At 41.2% G+C, this 24,245-nt stretch overlaps 16 non-coding genes across 16 annotated transcripts; all 16 read left to right on the forward strand.

Moving 5' to 3' along the window:
* Positions 1-1,013: 1,013 nt before the first annotated feature.
* trnak-uuu (transfer RNA lysine (anticodon UUU)) lies at positions 1,014-1,086 on the forward strand. The gene has a single exon. It is a non-coding gene; the product is annotated as a tRNA-Lys (tRNA).
* A 219-nt stretch (positions 1,087-1,305) lies between these two features.
* Positions 1,306-1,377, forward strand: trnaq-uug (transfer RNA glutamine (anticodon UUG)). The gene has a single exon. It is a non-coding gene; the product is annotated as a tRNA-Gln (tRNA).
* Positions 1,378-3,493: 2,116 nt separating this feature from the next.
* trnak-uuu (transfer RNA lysine (anticodon UUU)) lies at positions 3,494-3,566 on the forward strand. Its single transcript has one exon. It is a non-coding gene; the product is annotated as a tRNA-Lys (tRNA).
* Positions 3,567-3,785: 219 nt separating this feature from the next.
* On the forward strand, positions 3,786-3,857 carry trnaq-uug (transfer RNA glutamine (anticodon UUG)). The gene has a single exon. It is a non-coding gene; the product is annotated as a tRNA-Gln (tRNA).
* Positions 3,858-5,973: 2,116 nt separating this feature from the next.
* trnak-uuu (transfer RNA lysine (anticodon UUU)) lies at positions 5,974-6,046 on the forward strand. Its single transcript has one exon. It is a non-coding gene; the product is annotated as a tRNA-Lys (tRNA).
* A 219-nt stretch (positions 6,047-6,265) lies between these two features.
* On the forward strand, positions 6,266-6,337 carry trnaq-uug (transfer RNA glutamine (anticodon UUG)). The gene has a single exon. It is a non-coding gene; the product is annotated as a tRNA-Gln (tRNA).
* A 2,116-nt stretch (positions 6,338-8,453) lies between these two features.
* Positions 8,454-8,526, forward strand: trnak-uuu (transfer RNA lysine (anticodon UUU)). Its single transcript has one exon. It is a non-coding gene; the product is annotated as a tRNA-Lys (tRNA).
* A 219-nt stretch (positions 8,527-8,745) lies between these two features.
* trnaq-uug (transfer RNA glutamine (anticodon UUG)) lies at positions 8,746-8,817 on the forward strand. Its single transcript has one exon. It is a non-coding gene; the product is annotated as a tRNA-Gln (tRNA).
* Positions 8,818-10,934: 2,117 nt separating this feature from the next.
* Positions 10,935-11,007, forward strand: trnak-uuu (transfer RNA lysine (anticodon UUU)). Its single transcript has one exon. It is a non-coding gene; the product is annotated as a tRNA-Lys (tRNA).
* A 219-nt stretch (positions 11,008-11,226) lies between these two features.
* On the forward strand, positions 11,227-11,298 carry trnaq-uug (transfer RNA glutamine (anticodon UUG)). The gene has a single exon. It is a non-coding gene; the product is annotated as a tRNA-Gln (tRNA).
* A 1,802-nt stretch (positions 11,299-13,100) lies between these two features.
* Positions 13,101-13,172, forward strand: trnaq-uug (transfer RNA glutamine (anticodon UUG)). The gene has a single exon. It is a non-coding gene; the product is annotated as a tRNA-Gln (tRNA).
* A 1,509-nt stretch (positions 13,173-14,681) lies between these two features.
* trnak-uuu (transfer RNA lysine (anticodon UUU)) lies at positions 14,682-14,754 on the forward strand. The gene has a single exon. It is a non-coding gene; the product is annotated as a tRNA-Lys (tRNA).
* A 219-nt stretch (positions 14,755-14,973) lies between these two features.
* On the forward strand, positions 14,974-15,045 carry trnaq-uug (transfer RNA glutamine (anticodon UUG)). The gene has a single exon. It is a non-coding gene; the product is annotated as a tRNA-Gln (tRNA).
* A 1,802-nt stretch (positions 15,046-16,847) lies between these two features.
* trnaq-uug (transfer RNA glutamine (anticodon UUG)) lies at positions 16,848-16,919 on the forward strand. The gene has a single exon. It is a non-coding gene; the product is annotated as a tRNA-Gln (tRNA).
* Positions 16,920-19,034: 2,115 nt separating this feature from the next.
* Positions 19,035-19,107, forward strand: trnak-uuu (transfer RNA lysine (anticodon UUU)). The gene has a single exon. It is a non-coding gene; the product is annotated as a tRNA-Lys (tRNA).
* Positions 19,108-20,899: 1,792 nt separating this feature from the next.
* On the forward strand, positions 20,900-20,972 carry trnak-uuu (transfer RNA lysine (anticodon UUU)). Its single transcript has one exon. It is a non-coding gene; the product is annotated as a tRNA-Lys (tRNA).
* The last annotated feature ends 3,273 nt before the right edge of the window (positions 20,973-24,245 follow it).

Consider the following 24,245-nt stretch of genomic DNA (forward strand, 5'->3'; position numbering starts at 1 on the left):
GCTAAGGTATGTGACCAGTATAAGTACCGTATGCCATAGCCCCACCTTCTTTTCAGGGTTTCAACGACTGTGGTAATGGACATTCTGCAAATGGGCCTTCAATTTGTAGTCAATTTACATACAAGCCGTCAACAAAGTTATCGATGCAGACCAACAAGAGACATCAAATACATAGCCAGTGATCAGCCAAACAAGTTGAATCATTGTGAAACTTCAAAATCATTTTTGCAACTGTCTTTGGTACCCATTGAAGGATTACATTGTCATTGACATTGTAAAGATGCAAGGCCTCATGGGAGTCAGACTCTGGATCCAGTTTATTTGCTGCTAAAAGAACACTGTTCCCAAAAAAGGTTATGCACAGCTATGAAATGATCCAGGCTCCATTTGGCTCTGTCTCACTCAGAGCCTGGATAGCTCAGTCGGTAGAGCATCAGACTTTTAATCTGAGAGTGCAGGGTTCAAGTCCCTGTTCAGGCGGTTGTATTACTATGTAATTATTGTAAGATATTAAACACAATACTATACCATACAATTTTAATGACTCATGCTGTACTCCAGATCTTCTTCCGATGTCTTCTTGGCCGTCTCTGGTGAGTTGTGCTGGCTAAGGTATGTGACCAGTATAAGTACCGTATGCCATAGCCCCACCTTCTTTTCAGGGTTTCAACGACTGTGGTAATGGCCATTCTGCAAATGGGCCTTCAATGTGTAGTCAATTTACATACAAGCCGTCAACAAAGTTATCGATGCAGACCAACAAGAGACATCAAATACATAGCCAGTGATCAGCCAAACAAGTTGAATCATTGTGAAACTTCAAAATCATTTTTGCAACTGTCTTTGGTACCCATTGAAGGATTACATTGTCATTGACATTGTAAAGATGCAAGGCCTCATGGGAGTCAGACTCTGGATCCAGTTTATTTGCTGCCAAAAGAACACTGTTCCCAAAAAAGGTTATGCACAGCTATGAAATGATCCAGGCTCCATTTGGCTCTGTCTCACTCAGAGCCTGGATAGCTCAGTCGGTAGAGCATCAGACTTTTAATCTGAGGGTCCAGGGTTCAAGTCCCTGTTCAGGCGGTTGTATTACTATGTAATTATTGTAAGATATTAAACACAATACTATACCATACAATTTTAATGACTCATGCCGGCATGTAGACAGAATTTGGACTTGCCTAATGCGAAAAGAACTTCCCGTGGTTCCCCTACATCAAAAACACTGCATGTGATATATCATATCAGATTGATCACCAACCCTCATCAAATTCAACCCTACATGGCGGTATTGCATTGTATGGTTCCATGGTGTAATGGTTAGCACTCTGGGCTTTGAATCCAGTGATCCGAGTTCAAATCTCGGTGGAACCTAGAACTGTCTTGAGTTGACTGTAAACTGCAAACCAATGTGTGTCATGGTCCCACCCTCTTTTTTCAACGAGTGTCAATTTACATGCAAGCCATCAACAACAGTGTTTATGGAGCCAAGAGCCATACAATATCATGGACATTGATCAAAGTAAAAGTTCAGTTTAGTTTATTACTGAAAAAGAAACAATTCTTGTATTTCGATTTTAAAGCCAGCATCACTGCCCAAGAGTCAGTGTCTAGAGACAGAGTGATATTACTGAGAAAACAAGCTGATATATTCTATTGTGCAATGCTAAATAGTGAAGCCAGAACAACACCCCAACTATGAAGCACTTTCTATAAAATGCAGACAGATCATGGCTGTGGTTGAGCTCTACTTTTGACTTACATTTGGCACAGGAGTCCTGATATTGGCCGTACAGTTCCTATTCGTGAACAAGTTGCTGACAAGAAAACCCCAAAGAGGAGCACTTATGAGCATGAAGAAGCACAAGTGGTTCCATTTGAAGTAATCTTGGAGCAAGGACTTTTTCTTTTGCATTACCAATGGAGGCTTTTGTCATATGGAACTGCCCCCCAACAAAAAGCACTTACTGAATTTCATTGACAAGTCAATGCTCATGTTAGGGAAATAAGAATGACTCTCTGAAACTGGTGTTTAAACAAACTTTTCCAGAACGTAATTTCAAAGTGCATGCAGACAAAGACATCAACACTACCCCAACAAGTAGCACTTACTGCATTCAAAAGTCAAGTCAGTGCTTGTGCCAGGGTAATGTGAATGACCAGGTAGAGTGAAAACTTCATGGTATTTTTCAAAACTTGAGATACTTGCAGTTATTGAGGCCAAAGTCACAACCAAGACAACCCCGAAGAGAAGCACTTATGATTGCAGAAGCCAACAGTGGCTCAAGTTGAGGTCGTCTTAATGTGTTTGCTTCACAATGTCTTAAATGGTGGTCACAACAAGTAGAACTTACTGAAAAAAAACAAGTCAATGCTCCTGTTGAACTCCACTGAATCCAGATATTCCTATCAAAGTGGCTGCTGTACTCCAGATCTTCTTCCGATGTCTTCTTGGCCGTCTCTGGTGAGTTGTGCTGGCTAAGGTATGTGACCAGTATAAGTACCGTATGCCATAGCCCCACCTTCTTTTCAGGGTTTCAACGACTGTGGTAATGGACATTCTGCAAATGGGCCTTCAATTTGTAGTCAATTTACATACAAGCCGTCAACAAAGTTATCGATGCAGACCAACAAGAGACATCAAATACATAGCCAGTGATCAGCCAAACAAGTTGAATCATTGTGAAACTTCAAAATCATTTTTGCAACTGTCTTTGGTACCCATTGAAGGATTACATTGTCATTGACATTGTAAAGATGCAAGGCCTCATGGGAGTCAGACTCTGGATCCAGTTTATTTGCTGCTAAAAGAACACTGTTCCCAAAAAAGGTTATGCACAGCTATGAAATGATCCAGGCTCCATTTGGCTCTGTCTCACTCAGAGCCTGGATAGCTCAGTCGGTAGAGCATCAGACTTTTAATCTGAGAGTCCAGGGTTCAAGTCCCTGTTCAGGCGGTTGTATTACTATGTAATTATTGTAAGATATTAAACACAATACTAGACCATACAATTTTAATGACTCATGCTGTACTCCAGATCTTCTTCCGATGTCTTCTTGGCCGTCTCTGGTGAGTTGTGCTGGCTAAGGTATGTGACCAGTATAAGTACCGTATGCCATAGCCCCACCTTCTTTTCAGGGTTTCAACGACTGTGGTAATGGCCATTCTGCAAATGGGCCTTCAATGTGTAGTCAATTTACATACAAGCCGTCAACAAAGTTATCGATGCAGACCAACAAGAGACATCAAATACATAGCCAGTGATCAGCCAAACAAGTTGAATCATTGTGAAACTTCAAAATCATTTTTGCAACTGTCTTTGGTACCCATTGAAGGATTACATTGTCATTGACATTGTAAAGATGCAAGGCCTCATGGGAGTCAGACTCTGGATCCAGTTTATTTGCTGCCAAAAGAACACTGTTCCCAAAAAAGGTTATGCACAGCTATGAAATGATCCAGGCTCCATTTGGCTCTGTCTCACTCAGAGCCTGGATAGCTCAGTCGGTAGAGCATCAGACTTTTAATCTGAGGGTCCAGGGTTCAAGTCCCTGTTCAGGCGGTTGTATTACTATGTAATTATTGTAAGATATTAAACACAATACTATACCATACAATTTTAATGACTCATGCCGGCATGTAGACAGAATTTGGACTTGCCTAATGCGAAAAGAACTTCCCGTGGTTCCCCTACATCAAAAACACTGCATGTGATATATCATATCAGATTGATCACCAACCCTCATCAAATTCAACCCTACATGGCGGTATTGCATTGTATGGTTCCATGGTGTAATGGTTAGCACTCTGGGCTTTGAATCCAGTGATCCGAGTTCAAATCTCGGTGGAACCTAGAACTGTCTTGAGTTGACTGTAAACTGCAAACCAATGTGTGTCATGGTCCCACCCTCTTTTTTCAACGAGTGTCAATTTACATGCAAGCCATCAACAACAGTGTTTATGGAGCCAAGAGCCATACAATATCATGGACATTGATCAAAGTAAAAGTTCAGTTTAGTTTATTACTGAAAAAGAAACAATTCTTGTATTTCGATTTTAAAGCCAGCATCACTGCCCAAGAGTCAGTGTCTAGAGACAGAGTGATATTACTGAGAAAACAAGCTGATATATTCTATTGTGCAATGCTAAATAGTGAAGCCAGAACAACACCCCAACTATGAAGCACTTTCTATAAAATGCAGACAGATCATGGCTGTGGTTGAGCTCTACTTTTGACTTACATTTGGCACAGGAGTCCTGATATTGGCCGTACAGTTCCTATTCGTGAACAAGTTGCTGACAAGAAAACCCCAAAGAGGAGCACTTATGAGCATGAAGAAGCACAAGTGGTTCCATTTGAAGTAATCTTGGAGCAAGGACTTTTTCTTTTGCATTACCAATGGAGGCTTTTGTCATATGGAACTGCCCCCCAACAAAAAGCACTTACTGAATTTCATTGACAAGTCAATGCTCATGTTAGGGAAATAAGAATGACTCTCTGAAACTGGTGTTTAAACAAACTTTTCCAGAACGTAATTTCAAAGTGCATGCAGACAAAGACATCAACACTACCCCAACAAGTAGCACTTACTGCATTCAAAAGTCAAGTCAGTGCTTGTGCCAGGGTAATGTGAATGACCAGGTAGAGTGAAAACTTCATGGTATTTTTCAAAACTTGAGATACTTGCAGTTATTGAGGCCAAAGTCACAACCAAGACAACCCCGAAGAGAAGCACTTATGATTGCAGAAGCCAACAGTGGCTCAAGTTGAGGTCGTCTTAATGTGTTTGCTTCACAATGTCTTAAATGGTGGTCACAACAAGTAGAACTTACTGAAAAAAAACAAGTCAATGCTCCTGTTGAACTCCACTGAATCCAGATATTCCTATCAAAGTGGCTGCTGTACTCCAGATCTTCTTCCGATGTCTTCTTGGCCGTCTCTGGTGAGTTGTGCTGGCTAAGGTATGTGACCAGTATAAGTACCGTATGCCATAGCCCCACCTTCTTTTCAGGGTTTCAACGACTGTGGTAATGGCCATTCTGAAAATGGGCCTTCAATGTGTAGTCAATTTACATACAAGCCGTCAACAAAGTTATCGATGCAGACCAACAAGAGACATCAAATACATAGCCAGTGATCAGCCAAACAAGTTGAATCATTGTGAAACTTCAAAATCATTTTTGCAACTGTCTTTGGTACCCATTGAAGGATTACATTGTCATTGACATTGTAAAGATGCAAGGCCTCATGGGAGTCAGACTCTGGATCCAGTTTATTTGCTGCTAAAAGAACACTGTTCCCAAAAAAGGTTATGCACAGCTATGAAATGATCCAGGCTCCATTTGGCTCTGTCTCACTCAGAGCCTGGATAGCTCAGTCGGTAGAGCATCAGACTTTTAATCTGAGAGTCCAGGGTTCAAGTCCCTGTTCAGGCGGTTGTATTACTATGTAATTATTGTAAGATATTAAACACAATACTAGACCATACAATTTTAATGACTCATGCTGTACTCCAGATCTTCTTCCGATGTCTTCTTGGCCGTCTCTGGTGAGTTGTGCTGGCTAAGGTATGTGACCAGTATAAGTACCGTATGCCATAGCCCCACCTTCTTTTCAGGGTTTCAACGACTGTGGTAATGGCCATTCTGCAAATGGGCCTTCAATGTGTAGTCAATTTACATACAAGCCGTCAACAAAGTTATCGATGCAGACCAACAAGAGACATCAAATACATAGCCAGTGATCAGCCAAACAAGTTGAATCATTGTGAAACTTCAAAATCATTTTTGCAACTGTCTTTGGTACCCATTGAAGGATTACATTGTCATTGACATTGTAAAGATGCAAGGCCTCATGGGAGTCAGACTCTGGATCCAGTTTATTTGCTGCCAAAAGAACACTGTTCCCAAAAAAGGTTATGCACAGCTATGAAATGATCCAGGCTCCATTTGGCTCTGTCTCACTCAGAGCCTGGATAGCTCAGTCGGTAGAGCATCAGACTTTTAATCTGAGGGTCCAGGGTTCAAGTCCCTGTTCAGGCGGTTGTATTACTATGTAATTATTGTAAGATATTAAACACAATACTATACCATACAATTTTAATGACTCATGCCGGCATGTAGACAGAATTTGGACTTGCCTAATGCGAAAAGAACTTCCCGTGGTTCCCCTACATCAAAAACACTGCATGTGATATATCATATCAGATTGATCACCAACCCTCATCAAATTCAACCCTACATGGCGGTATTGCATTGTATGGTTCCATGGTGTAATGGTTAGCACTCTGGGCTTTGAATCCAGTGATCCGAGTTCAAATCTCGGTGGAACCTAGAACTGTCTTGAGTTGACTGTAAACTGCAAACCAATGTGTGTCATGGTCCCACCCTCTTTTTTCAACGAGTGTCAATTTACATGCAAGCCATCAACAACAGTGTTTATGGAGCCAAGAGCCATACAATATCATGGACATTGATCAAAGTAAAAGTTCAGTTTAGTTTATTACTGAAAAAGAAACAATTCTTGTATTTCGATTTTAAAGCCAGCATCACTGCCCAAGAGTCAGTGTCTAGAGACAGAGTGATATTACTGAGAAAACAAGCTGATATATTCTATTGTGCAATGCTAAATAGTGAAGCCAGAACAACACCCCAACTATGAAGCACTTTCTATAAAATGCAGACAGATCATGGCTGTGGTTGAGCTCTACTTTTGACTTACATTTGGCACAGGAGTCCTGATATTGGCCGTACAGTTCCTATTCGTGAACAAGTTGCTGACAAGAAAACCCCAAAGAGGAGCACTTATGAGCATGAAGAAGCACAAGTGGTTCCATTTGAAGTAATCTTGGAGCAAGGACTTTTTCTTTTGCATTACCAATGGAGGCTTTTGTCATATGGAACTGCCCCCCAACAAAAAGCACTTACTGAATTTCATTGACAAGTCAATGCTCATGTTAGGGAAATAAGAATGACTCTCTGAAACTGGTGTTTAAACAAACTTTTCCAGAACGTAATTTCAAAGTGCATGCAGACAAAGACATCAACACTACCCCAACAAGTAGCACTTACTGCATTCAAAAGTCAAGTCAGTGCTTGTGCCAGGGTAATGTGAATGACCAGGTAGAGTGAAAACTTCATGGTATTTTTCAAAACTTGAGATACTTGCAGTTATTGAGGCCAAAGTCACAACCAAGACAACCCCGAAGAGAAGCACTTATGATTGCAGAAGCCAACAGTGGCTCAAGTTGAGGTCGTCTTAATGTGTTTGCTTCACAATGTCTTAAATGGTGGTCACAACAAGTAGAACTTACTGAAAAAAAACAAGTCAATGCTCCTGTTGAACTCCACTGAATCCAGATATTCCTATCAAAGTGGCTGCTGTACTCCAGATCTTCTTCCGATGTCTTCTTGGCCGTCTCTGGTGAGTTGTGCTGGCTAAGGTATGTGACCAGTATAAGTACCGTATGCCATAGCCCCACCTTCTTTTCAGGGTTTCAACGACTGTGGTAATGGACATTCTGCAAATGGGCCTTCAATTTGTAGTCAATTTACATACAAGCCGTCAACAAAGTTATCGATGCAGACCAACAAGAGACATCAAATACATAGCCAGTGATCAGCCAAACAAGTTGAATCATTGTGAAACTTCAAAATCATTTTTGCAACTGTCTTTGGTACCCATTGAAGGATTACATTGTCATTGACATTGTAAAGATGCAAGGCCTCATGGGAGTCAGACTCTGGATCCAGTTTATTTGCTGCTAAAAGAACACTGTTCCCAAAAAAGGTTATGCACAGCTATGAAATGATCCAGGCTCCATTTGGCTCTGTCTCACTCAGAGCCTGGATAGCTCAGTCGGTAGAGCATCAGACTTTTAATCTGAGAGTCCAGGGTTCAAGTCCCTGTTCAGGCGGTTGTATTACTATGTAATTATTGTAAGATATTAAACACAATACTAGACCATACAATTTTAATGACTCATGCTGTACTCCAGATCTTCTTCCGATGTCTTCTTGGCCGTCTCTGGTGAGTTGTGCTGGCTAAGGTATGTGACCAGTATAAGTACCGTATGCCATAGCCCCACCTTCTTTTCAGGGTTTCAACGACTGTGGTAATGGCCATTCTGCAAATGGGCCTTCAATGTGTAGTCAATTTACATACAAGCCGTCAACAAAGTTATCGATGCAGACCAACAAGAGACATCAAATACATAGCCAGTGATCAGCCAAACAAGTTGAATCATTGTGAAACTTCAAAATCATTTTTGCAACTGTCTTTGGTACCCATTGAAGGATTACATTGTCATTGACATTGTAAAGATGCAAGGCCTCATGGGAGTCAGACTCTGGATCCAGTTTATTTGCTGCCAAAAGAACACTGTTCCCAAAAAAGGTTATGCACAGCTATGAAATGATCCAGGCTCCATTTGGCTCTGTCTCACTCAGAGCCTGGATAGCTCAGTCGGTAGAGCATCAGACTTTTAATCTGAGGGTCCAGGGTTCAAGTCCCTGTTCAGGCGGTTGTATTACTATGTAATTATTGTAAGATATTAAACACAATACTATACCATACAATTTTAATGACTCATGCCGGCATGTAGACAGAATTTGGACTTGCCTAATGCGAAAAGAACTTCCCGTGGTTCCCCTACATCAAAAACACTGCATGTGATATATCATATCAGATTGATCACCAACCCTCATCAAATTCAACCCTACATGGCGGTATTGCATTGTATGGTTCCATGGTGTAATGGTTAGCACTCTGGGCTTTGAATCCAGTGATCCGAGTTCAAATCTCGGTGGAACCTAGAACTGTCTTGAGTTGACTGTAAACTGCAAACCAATGTGTGTCATGGTCCCACCCTCTTTTTTCAACGAGTGTCAATTTACATGCAAGCCATCAACAACAGTGTTTATGGAGCCAAGAGCCATACAATATCATGGACATTGATCAAAGTAAAAGTTCAGTTTAGTTTATTACTGAAAAAGAAACAATTCTTGTATTTCGATTTTAAAGCCAGCATCACTGCCCAAGAGTCAGTGTCTAGAGACAGAGTGATATTACTGAGAAAACAAGCTGATATATTCTATTGTGCAATGCTAAATAGTGAAGCCAGAACAACACCCCAACTATGAAGCACTTTCTATAAAATGCAGACAGATCATGGCTGTGGTTGAGCTCTACTTTTGACTTACATTTGGCACAGGAGTCCTGATATTGGCCGTACAGTTCCTATTCGTGAACAAGTTGCTGACAAGAAAACCCCAAAGAGGAGCACTTATGAGCATGAAGAAGCACAAGTGGTTCCATTTGAAGTAATCTTGGAGCAAGGACTTTTTCTTTTGCATTACCAATGGAGGCTTTTGTCATATGGAACTGCCCCCCAACAAAAAGCACTTACTGAATTTCATTGACAAGTCAATGCTCATGTTAGGGAAATAAGAATGACTCTCTGAAACTGGTGTTTAAACAAACTTTTCCAGAACGTAATTTCAAAGTGCATGCAGACAAAGACATCAACACTACCCCAACAAGTAGCACTTACTGCATTCAAAAGTCAAGTCAGTGCTTGTGCCAGGGTAATGTGAATGACCAGGTAGAGTGAAAACTTCATGGTATTTTTCAAAACTTGAGATACTTGCAGTTATTGAGGCCAAAGTCACAACCAAGACAACCCCGAAGAGAAGCACTTATGATTGCAGAAGCCAACAGTGGCTCAAGTTGAGGTCGTCTTAATGTGTTTGCTTCACAATGTCTTAAATGGTGGTCACAACAAGTAGAACTTACTGAAAAAAAAACAAGTCAATGCTCCTGTTGAACTCCACTGAATCCAGATATTCCTATCAAAGTGGCTGCTGTACTCCAGATCTTCTTCCGATGTCTTCTTGGCCGTCTCTGGTGAGTTGTGCTGGCTAAGGTATGTGACCAGTATAAGTACCGTATGCCATAGCCCCACCTTCTTTTCAGGGTTTCAACGACTGTGGTAATGGACATTCTGCAAATGGGCCTTCAATTTGTAGTCAATTTACATACAAGCCGTCAACAAAGTTATCGATGCAGACCAACAAGAGACATCAAATACATAGCCAGTGATCAGCCAAACAAGTTGAATCATTGTGAAACTTCAAAATCATTTTTGCAACTGTCTTTGGTACCCATTGAAGGATTACATTGTCATTGACATTGTAAAGATGCAAGGCCTCATGGGAGTCAGACTCTGGATCCAGTTTATTTGCTGCTAAAAGAACACTGTTCCCAAAAAAGGTTATGCACAGCTATGAAATGATCCAGGCTCCATTTGGCTCTGTCTCACTCAGAGCCTGGATAGCTCAGTCGGTAGAGCATCAGACTTTTAATCTGAGAGTCCAGGGTTCAAGTCCCTGTTCAGGCGGTTGTATTACTATGTAATTATTGTAAGATATTAAACACAATACTATACCATACAATTTTAATGACTCATGCTGTACTCCAGATCTTCTTCCGATGTCTTCTTGGCCGTCTCTGGTGAGTTGTGCTGGCTAAGGTATGTGACCAGTATAAGTACCGTATGCCATAGCCCCACCTTCTTTTCAGGGTTTCAACGACTGTGGTAATGGACATTCTGCAAATGGGCCTTCAATGTGTAGTCAATTTACATACAAGCCGTCAACAAAGTTATCGATGCAGACCAACAAGAGACATCAAATACATAGCCAGTGATCAGCCAAACAAGTTGAATCATTGTGAAACTTCAAAATCATTTTTGCAACTGTCTTTGGTACCCATTGAAGGATTACATTGTCATTGACATTGTAAAGATGCAAGGCCTCATGGGAGTCAGACTCTGGATCCAGTTTATTTGCTGCCAAAAGAACACTGTTCCCAAAAAAGGTTATGCACAGCTATGAAATGATCCAGGCTCCATTTGGCTCTGTCTCACTCAGAGCCTGGATAGCTCAGTCGGTAGAGCATCAGACTTTTAATCTGAGGGTCCAGGGTTCAAGTCCCTGTTCAGGCGGTTGTATTACTATGTAATTATTGTAAGATATTAAACACAATACTATACCATACAATTTTAATGACTCATGCCGGCATGTAGACAGAATTTGGACTTGCCTAATGCGAAAAGAACTTCCCGTGGTTCCCCTACATCAAAAACACTGCATGTGATATATCATATCAGATTGATCACCAACCCTCATCAAATTCAACCCTACATGGCGGTATTGCATTGTATGGTTCCATGGTGTAATGGTTAGCACTCTGGGCTTTGAATCCAGTGATCCGAGTTCAAATCTCGGTGGAACCTAGAACTGTCTTGAGTTGACTGTAAACTGCAAACCAATGTGTGTCATGGTCCCACCCTCTTTTTTCAACGAGTGTCAATTTACATGCAAGCCATCAACAACAGTGTTTATGGAGCCAAGAGCCATACAATATCATGGACATTGATCAAAGTAAAAGTTCAGTTTAGTTTATTACTGAAAAAGAAACAATTCTTGTATTTCGATTTTAAAGCCAGCATCACTGCCCAAGAGTCAGTGTCTAGAGACAGAGTGATATTACTGAGAAAACAAGCTGATATATTCTATTGTGCAATGCTAAATAGTGAAGCCAGAACAACACCCCAACTATGAAGCACTTTCTATAAAATGCAGACAGATCATGGCTGTGGTTGAGCTCTACTTTTGACTTACATTTGGCACAGGAGTCCTGATATTGGCCGTACAGTTCCTATTCGTGAACAAGTTGCTGACAAGAAAACCCCAAAGAGGAGCACTTATGAGCATGAAGAAGCACAAGTGGTTCCATTTGAAGTAATCTTGGAGCAAGGACTTTTTCTTTTGCATTACCAATGGAGGCTTTTGTCATATGGAACTGCCCCCCAACAAAAAGCACTTACTGAATTTCATTGACAAGTCAATGCTCATGTTAGGGAAATAAGAATGACTCTCTGAAACTGGTGTTTAAACAAACTTTTCCAGAACGTAATTTCAAAGTGCATGCAGACAAAGACATCAACACTACCCCAACAAGTAGCACTTACTGCATTCAAAAGTCAAGTCAGTGCTTGTGCCAGGGTAATGTGAATGACCAGGTAGAGTGAAAACTTCATGGTATTTTTCAAAACTTGAGATACTTGCAGTTATTGAGGCCAAAGTCACAACCAAGACAACCCCGAAGAGAAGCACTTATGATTGCAGAAGCCAACAGTGGCTCAAGTTGAGGTCGTCTTAATGTGTTTGCTTCACAATGTCTTAAATGGTGGTCACAACAAGTAGAACTTACTGAAAAAAAACAAGTCAATGCTCCTGTTGAACTCCACTGAATCCAGATATTCCTATCAAAGTGGCTGCTGTACTCCAGATCTTCTTCCGATGTCTTCTTGGCCGTCTCTGGTGAGTTGTGCTGGCTAAGGTATGTGACCAGTATAAGTACCGTATGCCATAGCCCCACCTTCTTTTCAGGGTTTCAACGACTGTGGTAATGGACATTCTGCAAATGGGCCTTCAATTTGTAGTCAATTTACATACAAGCCGTCAACAAAGTTATCGATGCAGACCAACAAGAGACATCAAATACATAGCCAGTGATCAGCCAAACAAGTTGAATCATTGTGAAACTTCAAAATCATTTTTGCAACTGTCTTTGGTACCCATTGAAGGATTACATTGTCATTGACATTGTAAAGATGCAAGGCCTCATGGGAGTCAGACTCTGGATCCAGTTTATTTGCTGCTAAAAGAACACTGTTCCCAAAAAAGGTTATGCACAGCTATGAAATGATCCAGGCTCCATTTGGCTCTGTCTCACTCAGAGCCTGGATAGCTCAGTCGGTAGAGCATCAGACTTTTAATCTGAGAGTCCAGGGTTCAAGTCCCTGTTCAGGCGGTTGTATTACTATGTAATTATTGTAAGATATTAAACACAATACTAGACCATACAATTTTAATGACTCATGCCGGCATGTAGACAGAATTTGGACTTGCCTAATGCGAAAAGAACTTCCCGTGGTTCCCCTACATCAAAAACACTGCATGTGATATATCATATCAGATTGATCACCAACCCTCATCAAATTCAATCCTACATGGCGGTATTGCATTGTATGGTTCCATGGTGTAATGGTTAGCACTCTGGGCTTTGAATCCAGTGATCTGAGTTCAAATCTCGGTGGAACCTAGAACTGTCTTGAGTTGACTGTAAACTGCAAACCAATGTGTGCCATGGTCCCACCCTCTTTTTTCAACGAGTGTCAATTTACATGCAAGCCATCAACAACAGTGTTTATGGAGCCAAGAGCCATACAATATCATGGACATTGATCAAAGTAAAAGTTCAGTTTAGTTTATTACTGAAAAAGAAACAATTCTTGTATTTCGATTTTAAAGCCAGCATCACTGCCCAAGAGTCAGTGTCTAGAGACAGAGTGATATTACTGAGAAAACAAGCTGATATATTCTATTGTGCAATGCTAAATAGTGAAGCCAGAACAACACCCCAACTATGAAGCACTTTCTATAAAATGCAGACAGATCATGGCTGTGGTTGAGCTCTACTTTTGACTTACATTTGGCACAGGAGTCCTGATATTGGCCGTACAGTTCCTATTCGTGAACAAGTTGCTGACAAGAAAACCCCAAAGAGGAGCACTTATGAGCATGAAGAAGCACAAGTGGTTCCATTTGAAGTAATCTTGGAGCAAGGACTTTTTCTTTTGCATTACCAATGGAGGCTTTTGTCATATGGAACTGCCCCCCAACAAAAAGCACTTACTGAATTTCATTGACAAGTCAATGCTCATGTTAGGGAAATAAGAATGACTCTCTGAAACTGGTGTTTAAACAAACTTTTCCAGAACGTAATTTCAAAGTGCATGCAGACAAAGACATCAACACTACCCCAACAAGTAGCACTTACTGCATTCAAAAGTCAAGTCAGTGCTTGTGCCAGGGTAATGTGAATGACCAGGTAGAGTGAAAACTTCATGGTATTTTTCAAAACTTGAGATACTTGCAGTTATTGAGGCCAAAGTCACAACCAAGACAACCCCAAAGAGAAGCACTTATGATTGCAGAAGCCAACAGTGGCTCAAGTTGAGGTCGTCTTAATGTGTTTGCTTCACAATGTCTTAAATGGTGGTCACAACAAGTAGAACTTACTGAAAAAAACAAGTCAATGCTCCTGTTGAACTCCACTGAATCCAGATATTCCTATCAAAGTGGCTGCTGTACTCCAGATCTTCTTCCGATGTCTTCTTGGCCGTCTCTGGTGAGTTGTGCTGGCTAAGGTATGTGACCAGTATAAGTACCGTATGCCATAGCCCCACCTTCTTTTCAGGGTTTCAACGACTGTGGTAATGGACATTCTGCAAATGGGCCTTCAATGTGTAGTCAATTTACATACAAGCCGTCAACAAAGTTATCGATGCAGACCAACAAGAGACATCAAATACATAGCCAGTGATCAGCCAAACAAGTTGAATCATTGTGAAACTTCAAAATCATTTTTGCAACTGTCTTTGGTACCCATTGAAGGATTACATTGTCATTGACATTGTAAAGATGCAAGGCCTCATGGGAGTCAGACTCTGGATCCAGTTTATTTGCTGCCAAAAGAACACTGTTCCCAAAAAAGGTTATGCACAGCTATGAAATGATCCAGGCTCCATTTGGCTCTGTCTCACTCAGAGCCTGGATAGCTCAGTCGGTAGAGCATCAGACTTTTAATCTGAGGGTCCAGGGTTCAAGTCCCTGTTCAGGCGGTTGTATTACTATGTAATTATTGTAAGATATTAAACACAATACTATACCATACAATTTTAATGACTCATGCCGGCATGTAGACAGAATTTGGACTTGCCTAATGCGAAAAGAACTTCCCGTGGTTCCCCTACATCAAAAACACTGCATGTGATATATCATATCAGATTGATCACCAACCCTCATCAAATTCAACCCTACATGGCGGTATTGCATTGTATGGTTCCATGGTGTAATGGTTAGCACTCTGGGCTTTGAATCCAGTGATCCGAGTTCAAATCTCGGTGGAACCTAGAACTGTCTTGAGTTGACTGTAAACTGCAAACCAATGTGTGTCATGGTCCCACCCTCTTTTTTCAACGAGTGTCAATTTACATGCAAGCCATCAACAACAGTGTTTATGGAGCCAAGAGCCATACAATATCATGGACATTGATCAAAGTAAAAGTTCAGTTTAGTTTATTACTGAAAAAGAAACAATTCTTGTATTTCGATTTTAAAGCCAGCATCACTGCCCAAGAGTCAGTGTCTAGAGACAGAGTGATATTACTGAGAAAACAAGCTGATATATTCTATTGTGCAATGCTAAATAGTGAAGCCAGAACAACACCCCAACTATGAAGCACTTTCTATAAAATGCAGACAGATCATGGCTGTGGTTGAGCTCTACTTTTGACTTACATTTGGCACAGGAGTCCTGATATTGGCCGTACAGTTCCTATTCGTGAACAAGTTGCTGACAAGAAAACCCCAAAGAGGAGCACTTATGAGCATGAAGAAGCACAAGTGGTTCCATTTGAAGTAATCTTGGAGCAAGGACTTTTTCTTTTGCATTACCAATGGAGGCTTTTGTCATATGGAACTGCCCCCCAACAAAAAGCACTTACTGAATTTCATTGACAAGTCAATGCTCATGTTAGGGAAATAAGAATGACTCTCTGAAACTGGTGTTTAAACAAACTTTTCCAGAACGTAATTTCAAAGTGCATGCAGACAAAGACATCAACACTACCCCAACAAGTAGCACTTACTGCATTCAAAAGTCAAGTCAGTGCTTGTGCCAGGGTAATGTGAATGACCAGGTAGAGTGAAAACTTCATGGTATTTTTCAAAACTTGAGATACTTGCAGTTATTGAGGCCAAAGTCACAACCAAGACAACCCCGAAGAGAAGCACTTATGATTGCAGAAGCCAACAGTGGCTCAAGTTGAGGTCGTCTTAATGTGTTTGCTTCACAATGTCTTAAATGGTGGTCACAACAAGTAGAACTTACTGAAAAAAAACAAGTCAATGCTCCTGTTGAACTCCACTGAATCCAGATATTCCTATCAAAGTGGCTGCTGTACTCCAGATCTTCTTCCGATGTCTTCTTGGCCGTCTCTGGTGAGTTGTGCTGGCTAAGGTATGTGACCAGTATAAGTACCGTATGCCATAGCCCCACCTTCTTTTCAGGGTTTCAACGACTGTGGTAATGGACATTCTGCAAATGGGCCTTCAATTTGTAGTCAATTTACATACAAGCCGTCAACAAAGTTATCGATGCAGACCAACAAGAGACATCAAATACATAGCCAGTGATCAGCCAAACAAGTTGAATCATTGTGAAACTTCAAAATCATTTTTGCAACTGTCTTTGGTACCCATTGAAGGATTACATTGTCATTGACATTGTAAAGATGCAAGGCCTCATGGGAGTCAGACTCTGGATCCAGTTTATTTGCTGCTAAAAGAACACTGTTCCCAAAAAAGGTTATGCACAGCTATGAAATGATCCAGGCTCCATTTGGCTCTGTCTCACTCAGAGCCTGGATAGCTCAGTCGGTAGAGCATCAGACTTTTAATCTGAGAGTCCAGGGTTCAAGTCCCTGTTCAGGCGGTTGTATTACTATGTAATTATTGTAAGATATTAAACACAATACTAGACCATACAATTTTAATGACTCATGCCGGCATGTAGACAGAATTTGGACTTGCCTAATGCGAAAAGAACTTCCCGTGGTTCCCCTACATCAAAAACACTGCATGTGATATATCATATCAGATTGATCACCAACCCTCATCAAATTCAATCCTACATGGCGGTATTGCATTGTATGGTTCCATGGTGTAATGGTTAGCACTCTGGGCTTTGAATCCAGTGATCTGAGTTCAAATCTCGGTGGAACCTAGAACTGTCTTGAGTTGACTGTAAACTGCAAACCAATGTGTGCCATGGTCCCACCCTCTTTTTTCAACGAGTGTCAATTTACATGCAAGCCATCAACAACAGTGTTTATGGAGCCAAGAGCCATACAATATCATGGACATTGATCAAAGTAAAAGTTCAGTTTAGTTTATTACTGAAAAAGAAACAATTCTTGTATTTCGATTTTAAAGCCAGCATCACTGCCCAAGAGTCAGTGTCTAGAGACAGAGTGATATTACTGAGAAAACAAGCTGATATATTCTATTGTGCAATGCTAAATAGTGAAGCCAGAACAACACCCCAACTATGAAGCACTTTCTATAAAATGCAGACAGATCATGGCTGTGGTTGAGCTCTACTTTTGACTTACATTTGGCACAGGAGTCCTGATATTGGCCGTACAGTTCCTATTCGTGAACAAGTTGCTGACAAGAAAACCCCAAAGAGGAGCACTTATGAGCATGAAGAAGCACAAGTGGTTCCATTTGAAGTAATCTTGGAGCAAGGACTTTTTCTTTTGCATTACCAATGGAGGCTTTTGTCATATGGAACTGCCCCCCAACAAAAAGCACTTACTGAATTTCATTGACAAGTCAATGCTCATGTTAGGGAAATAAGAATGACTCTCTGAAACTGGTGTTTAAACAAACTTTTCCAGAACGTAATTTCAAAGTGCATGCAGACAAAGACATCAACACTACCCCAACAAGTAGCACTTACTGCATTCAAAAGTCAAGTCAGTGCTTGTGCCAGGGTAATGTGAATGACCAGGTAGAGTGAAAACTTCATGGTATTTTTCAAAACTTGAGATACTTGCAGTTATTGAGGCCAAAGTCACAACCAAGACAACCCCAAAGAGAAGCACTTATGATTGCAGAAGCCAACAGTGGCTCAAGTTGAGGTCGTCTTAATGTGTTTGCTTCACAATGTCTTAAATGGTGGTCACAACAAGTAGAACTTACTGAAAAAAACAAGTCAATGCTCCTGTTGAACTCCACTGAATCCAGATATTCCTATCAAAGTGGCTGCTGTACTCCAGATCTTCTTCCGATGTCTTCTTGGCCGTCTCTGGTGAGTTGTGCTGGCTAAGGTATGTGACCAGTATAAGTACCGTATGCCATAGCCCCACCTTCTTTTCAGGGTTTCAACGACTGTGGTAATGGACATTCTGCAAATGGGCCTTCAATTTGTAGTCAATTTACATACAAGCCGTCAACAAAGTTATCGATGCAGACCAACAAGAGACATCAAATACATAGCCAGTGATCAGCCAAACAAGTTGAATCATTGTGAAACTTCAAAATCATTTTTGCAACTGTCTTTGGTACCCATTGAAGGATTACATTGTCATTGACATTGTAAAGATGCAAGGCCTCATGGGAGTCAGACTCTGGATCCAGTTTATTTGCTGCTAAAAGAACACTGTTCCTAAAAAAGGTTATGCACAGCTATGAAATGATCCAGGCTCCATTTGGCTCTGTCTCATTCAGAGCCTGGATAGCTCAGTCGGTAGAGCATCAGACTTTTAATCTGAGAGTCCAGGGTTCAAGTCCCTGTTCAGGCGGTTGTATTACTATGTAATTATTGTAAGATATTAAACACAATACTATACCATACAATTTTAATGACTCATGCTGTACTCCAGATCTTCTTCCGATGTCTTCTTGGCCGTCTCTGGTGAGTTGTGCTGGCTAAGGTATGTGACCAGTATAAGTACCGTATGCCATAGCCCCACCTTCTTTTCAGGGTTTCAACGACTGTGGTAATGGCCATTCTGCAAATGGGCCTTCAATGTGTAGTCAATTTACATACAAGCCGTCAACAAAGTTATCGATGCAGACCAACAAGAGACATCAAATACATAGCCAGTGATCAGCCAAACAAGTTGAATCATTGTGAAACTTCAAAATCATTTTTGCAAATGTCTTTGGTACCCATTGAAGGATTACATTGTCATTGACATTGTAAAGATGCAAGGCCTCATGGGAGTCAGACTCTGGATCCAGTTTATTTGCTGCTAAAAGAACACTGTTCCCAAAAAAGGTTATGCACAGCTATGAAATGATCCAGGCTCCATTTGGCTCTGTCTCACTCAGAGCCTGGATAGCTCAGTCGGTAGAGCATCAGACTTTTAATCTGAGGGTCCAGGGTTCAAGTCCCTGTTCAGGCGGTTGTATTACTATGTAATTATTGTAAGATATTAAACACAATACTAGACCATACAATTTTAATGACTCATGCCGGCATGTAGACAGAATTTGGACTTGCCTAATGCGAAAAGAACTTCCCGTGGTTCCCCTACATCAAAAACACTGCATGTGATATATCATATCAGATTGATCACCAACCCTCATCAAATTCAATCCTACATGACGGCATTGCATTGTATGGTTCCATGGTTTAATGGTTAGCACTCTGGGCATTGAATCCAGTGATCCGAGTTCAAATCTCGGTGGAACCTAGAACTGTCTTGAGTTGACTGCAAACCAATGTGTGCCATGGTCCCACCCTCTTTTTTCAACGAGTGTCAATTTACATGCAAGCCATCAACAACAGTGTTTATGGAGCCAAGAGCCATACAATATCATGGACATTGATCAAAGTAAAAGTTCAGTTTAGTTTATTACTGAAAAAGAAACAATTCTTGTATTTCGATTTTAAAGCCAGCATCACTGCCCAAGAGTCAGTGTCTAGAGACAGAGTGATATTACTGAGAAAACAAGCTGATATATTCTATTGTGCAATGCTAAATAGTGAAGCCAGAACAACACCCCAACTATGAAGCACTTTCTATAAAATGCAGACAGATCAAGGCTGTGGTTGAGCTCTACTTTTGACTTACATTTGGCACAGGAGTCCTGATATTGGCCGTACAGTTCCTATTCGTGAACAAGTTGCTGACAAGAAAACCCCAAAGAGGAGCACTTATGAGCATGAAGAAGCACAAGTGGTTCCATTTGAAGTAATCTCGGAGCAAAGACTTTTTCTTTTGCATTACCAATGGAGGCTTTTGTCATATGGAACTGCCCCAACAAAAAGCACTTACTGAATTTCATTGACAAGTCAATGCTCATGTTAGGGAAATAAGAATGACTCTCTGAAACTGGTGTTTAAACAAACTTTTCCAGAACGTAATTTCAAAGTGCATGCAGACAAAGACATCAACACTACCCCAACAAGTAGCACTTACTGCATTCAAAAGTCAAGTCAGTGCTTGTGCCAGGGTAATGTGAATGACCAGGTAGAGTGAAAACTTCATGGTATTTTTCAAAACTTGAGATACTTGCAGTTATTGAGGCCAAAGTCACAACCAAGACAACCCCAAAGAGAAGCACTTATGATTGCAGAAGCCAACAGTGGCTCAAGTTGAGGTCGTCTTAATGTGTTTGCTTCACAATGTCTTAAATGGTGGTCACAACAAGTAGAACTTACTGAAAAAAAACAAGTCAATGCTCCTGTTGAACTCCACTGAATCCAGATATTCCTATCAAAGTGGCTGCTGTACTCCAGATCTTCTTCCGATGTCTTCTTGGCCGTCTCTGGTGAGTTGTGCTGGCTAAGGTATGTGACCAGTATAAGTACCGTATGCCATAGCCCCACCTTCTTTTCAGGGTTTCAACGACTGTGGTAATGGCCATTCTGCAAATGGGCCTTCAATGTGTAGTCAATTTACATACAAGCCGTCAACAAAGTTATCGATGCAGACCAACAAGAGACATAAAATACATAGCCAGTGATCAGCCAAACAAGTTGAATCATTGTGAAACTTCAAAATCATTTTTGCAACTGTCTTTGGTACCCATTGAAGGATTACATTGTCATTGACATTGTAAAGATGCAAGGCCTCATGGGAGTCAGACTCTGGATCCAGTTTATTTGCTGCTAAAAGAACACTGTTCCCAAAAAAGGTTATGCACAGCTATGAAATGATCCAGGCTCCATTTGGCTCTGTCTCACTCAGAGCCTGGATAGCTCAGTCGGTAGAGCATCAGACTTTTAATCTGAGGGTCCAGGGTTCAAGTCCCTGTTCAGGCGGTTGTATTACTATGTAATTATTGTAAGATATTAAACACAATACTAGACCATACAATTTTAATGACTCATGCCGGCATGTAGACAGAATTTGGACTTGCCTAATGCGAAAAGAACTTCCCGTGGTTCCCCTACATCAAAAACACTGCATGTGATATATCATATCAGATTGATCACCAACCCTCATCAAATTCAATCCTACATGACGGTATTGCATTGTATGGTTCCATGGTGTAATGGTTAGCACTCTGGGCATTGAATCCAGTGATCCGAGTTAAAATCTCGGTGGAACCTAGAACTGTCTTGAGTTGACTGCAAACCAATGTGTGCCATGGTCCCACCCTCTTTTTTCAACGAGTGTCAATTTACATGCAAGCCATCAACAACAGTGTTTATGGAGCCAAGAGCCATACAATATCATGGACATTGATCAAAGTAAAAGTTCAGTTTAGTTTATTACTGAAAAAGAAACAATTCTTGTATTTCGATTTTAAAGCCAGCATCACTGCCCAAGAGTCAGTGTCTAGAGACAGAGTGATATTACTGAGAAAACAAGCTGATATATTCTATTGTGCAATGCTAAATAGTGAAGCCAGAACAACACCCCAACTATGAAGCACTTTCTATAAAATGCAGACAGATCATGGCTGTGGTTGAGCTCTACTTTTGACTTACATTTGGCACAGGAGTCCTGATATTGGCCGTACAGTTCCTATTCGTGAACAAGTTGCTGACAAGAAAACCCCAAAGAGGAGCACTTATGAGCATGAAGAAGCACAAGTGGTTCCATTTGAAGTAATCTTGGAGCAAGGACTTTTTCTTTTGCATTACCAATGGAGGCTTTTGTCATATGGAACTGCCCCCCAACAAAAAGCACTTACTGAATTTCATTGACAAGTCAATGCTCATGTTAGGGAAATAAGAATGACTCTCTGAAACTGGTGTTTAAACAAACTTTTCCAGAACGTAATTTCAAAGTGCATGCAGACAAAGACATCAACACTACCCCAACAAGTAGCACTTACTGCATTCAAAAGTCAAGTCAGTGCTTGTGCCAGGGTAATGTGAATGACCAGGTAGAGTGAAAACTTCATGGTATTTTTCAAAACTTGAGATACTTGCAGTTATTGAGGCCAAAGTCACAACCAAGACAACCCCAAAGAGAAGCACTTATGATTGCAGAAGCCAACAGTGGCTCAAGTTGAGGTCGTCTTAACCCTTTAAGCGCCAAAGTCGCAGAAATGCGACTTTACCGTACAAGGAAATTAATGAAATAATAGTAGAAAATGAATCACTTCAGTCATTGGTCGGTTCGGTGCAACTTCCTCTTATTAGCCAGGTATGATCCAGGGCAGATCCGGTAAGGAAAAAAATGGCTGGAGGAAGTACACGTGGCATGCAATTTACAGCAGATTCTGACTCTGAAGGGTATTATCTCCCCGAGAGTGACGATGGATTTCCAAGTGGAGATGAAGGGACTTCGAAACAACGGACAGGTGCAAAGGACAGACGGAGGCGAGGAACCAGTGGAACCAGTGGCTGCAGTAAAACTTGCCCGGTGGATGAGAGCTGGGACATGCTGAGAGAGGTCGAGGTATTTGAGGCATGGATCAAACCTTTTGAAGACCCAGTTGGCTACACAGGAGAGATGGATCTGACGGATGCTAATCCATTTGATATTCTGTCACTCTTTCTGACCGATCAGTTTTGGACTTTCATTACTGATGAGACAAATAGATATGCACATCAGTGTATGGCACCTATGATTCTGAAGCCACATTCAAGATTTCTTGAGTGGTATGATGTATCAGTCACCGAAATGAAAGCTTTCTTCGCTTTGCATCTCTCCATGGGCCTTGTTGAGAAACCTGAAATCGAGGATTACTGGGGAACATTTTGGCTTACACAAACGCCTGGATTTGGAAATGTAATGTCAAGAAACAGATTTGAAATCATTCTTTCGTTCTTTCATTTTGTCAACAATAATGATTATGTGAGAACAGGCGAGCCCGGGCACGATAAACTGTTCAAAGTCTGCCCAATAATAGATTTGATTATTCCCAAATTTGCAGCAGTTTACAGTCCAATCAAGGAGCTTTCTTTAGATGAAATGACAATAGCTTTCAAGGGGAGATCTTCACTAAAATGTTACTCTCCGAATAAACCTGACAAATATGGCTATAGAGTGTATGCCCTGAGTGAAAGCTGTTCAGGGTATGTTTTGCGCTGGTCAATGCACACTGGACAGTACAAAAATAATGCAAGCAACATCAGTGCAACACACGCAGTTGTCCGTGAGTTGGTTTCTCCCTTTACGGGCAAAGGACACGAGATTTACATGGACAGTTACTATACCTCGCCTGTAATTGCAAATGAATTAGAAGATTTGGAAACTGGACTGTGTGGGACGGTAAGGATTACCAGGTTGGGGATGCCAAAATGCCTTGGTAAAAGTGTCTTACAGCTGAAAAAAGGAGATGACCCAGTTTTTTGCAGAAAGGGAAAACTCCTGGCTTGTGCTTGGCACGATACTAAACGTCTCACCATGTTGTCCACAGTCCATGGAAATGATTGTGTTCAGAGGAGGATCCGGTCCAAGACAGATGACACTGGCTTCCGTGACATCAAAAGACCTGTATGTGTCGACCAGTACAACGCCTACATGGGTGGAGTGGACACTGCTGACCAGAGGATGAAGACATACCTCTTTCCACACAGGTCCCGGAAATGGTATCATCGCATATTCAATGCCATTATAAGCATAAGTATTGTCAACTCACACATCATATACACCAAATCCACTCCAGGCCCACACAAACCTTTAAAGGTTTACATTCAGAACATTATTGATGCATTACTGGCTGATCACTCCAAAAAACAAGAGAGGCGCTCAAGACCGGAGGGTGAAATGCCACAGAGACTCACAGAGCGTCATTGGCTTTGTCAAGCAGAGGGACGTCCAGACTGCGCCGTGTGCTCTGACCGCTCTCGTACCAAAGGCAGGCGGCAAACAAAGTACAGGTGCCGTCAGTGTGGCGTTGGCCTCTGTGCGGTTCCATGCAACGAGAGATACCATACGCTAAAAAACTTTAAATGCTGTCATTTGGATATGTAAAAGTGCAGGGTACCTTGACCCTGGATGGACATCTTTTCTGTGATGGCTCTCTCCTTTCTTCACTGCTTTCTCCACAACCTGCCTGGCACCAATGATGGATGTATAAGTTGGAAAAATAAAAAAAAATGAAAAAAATACATAATAAATACCGTGTTTGTCAT

Source organism: Eucyclogobius newberryi, unplaced genomic scaffold, assembly GCF_026437365.1.
Source record: "Eucyclogobius newberryi isolate DKJ021-1_F unplaced genomic scaffold, fEucNew1.0.hap1 SCAF_60, whole genome shotgun sequence".
Classification (NCBI taxonomy): domain Eukaryota; kingdom Metazoa; phylum Chordata; class Actinopteri; order Gobiiformes; family Gobiidae; genus Eucyclogobius; species Eucyclogobius newberryi.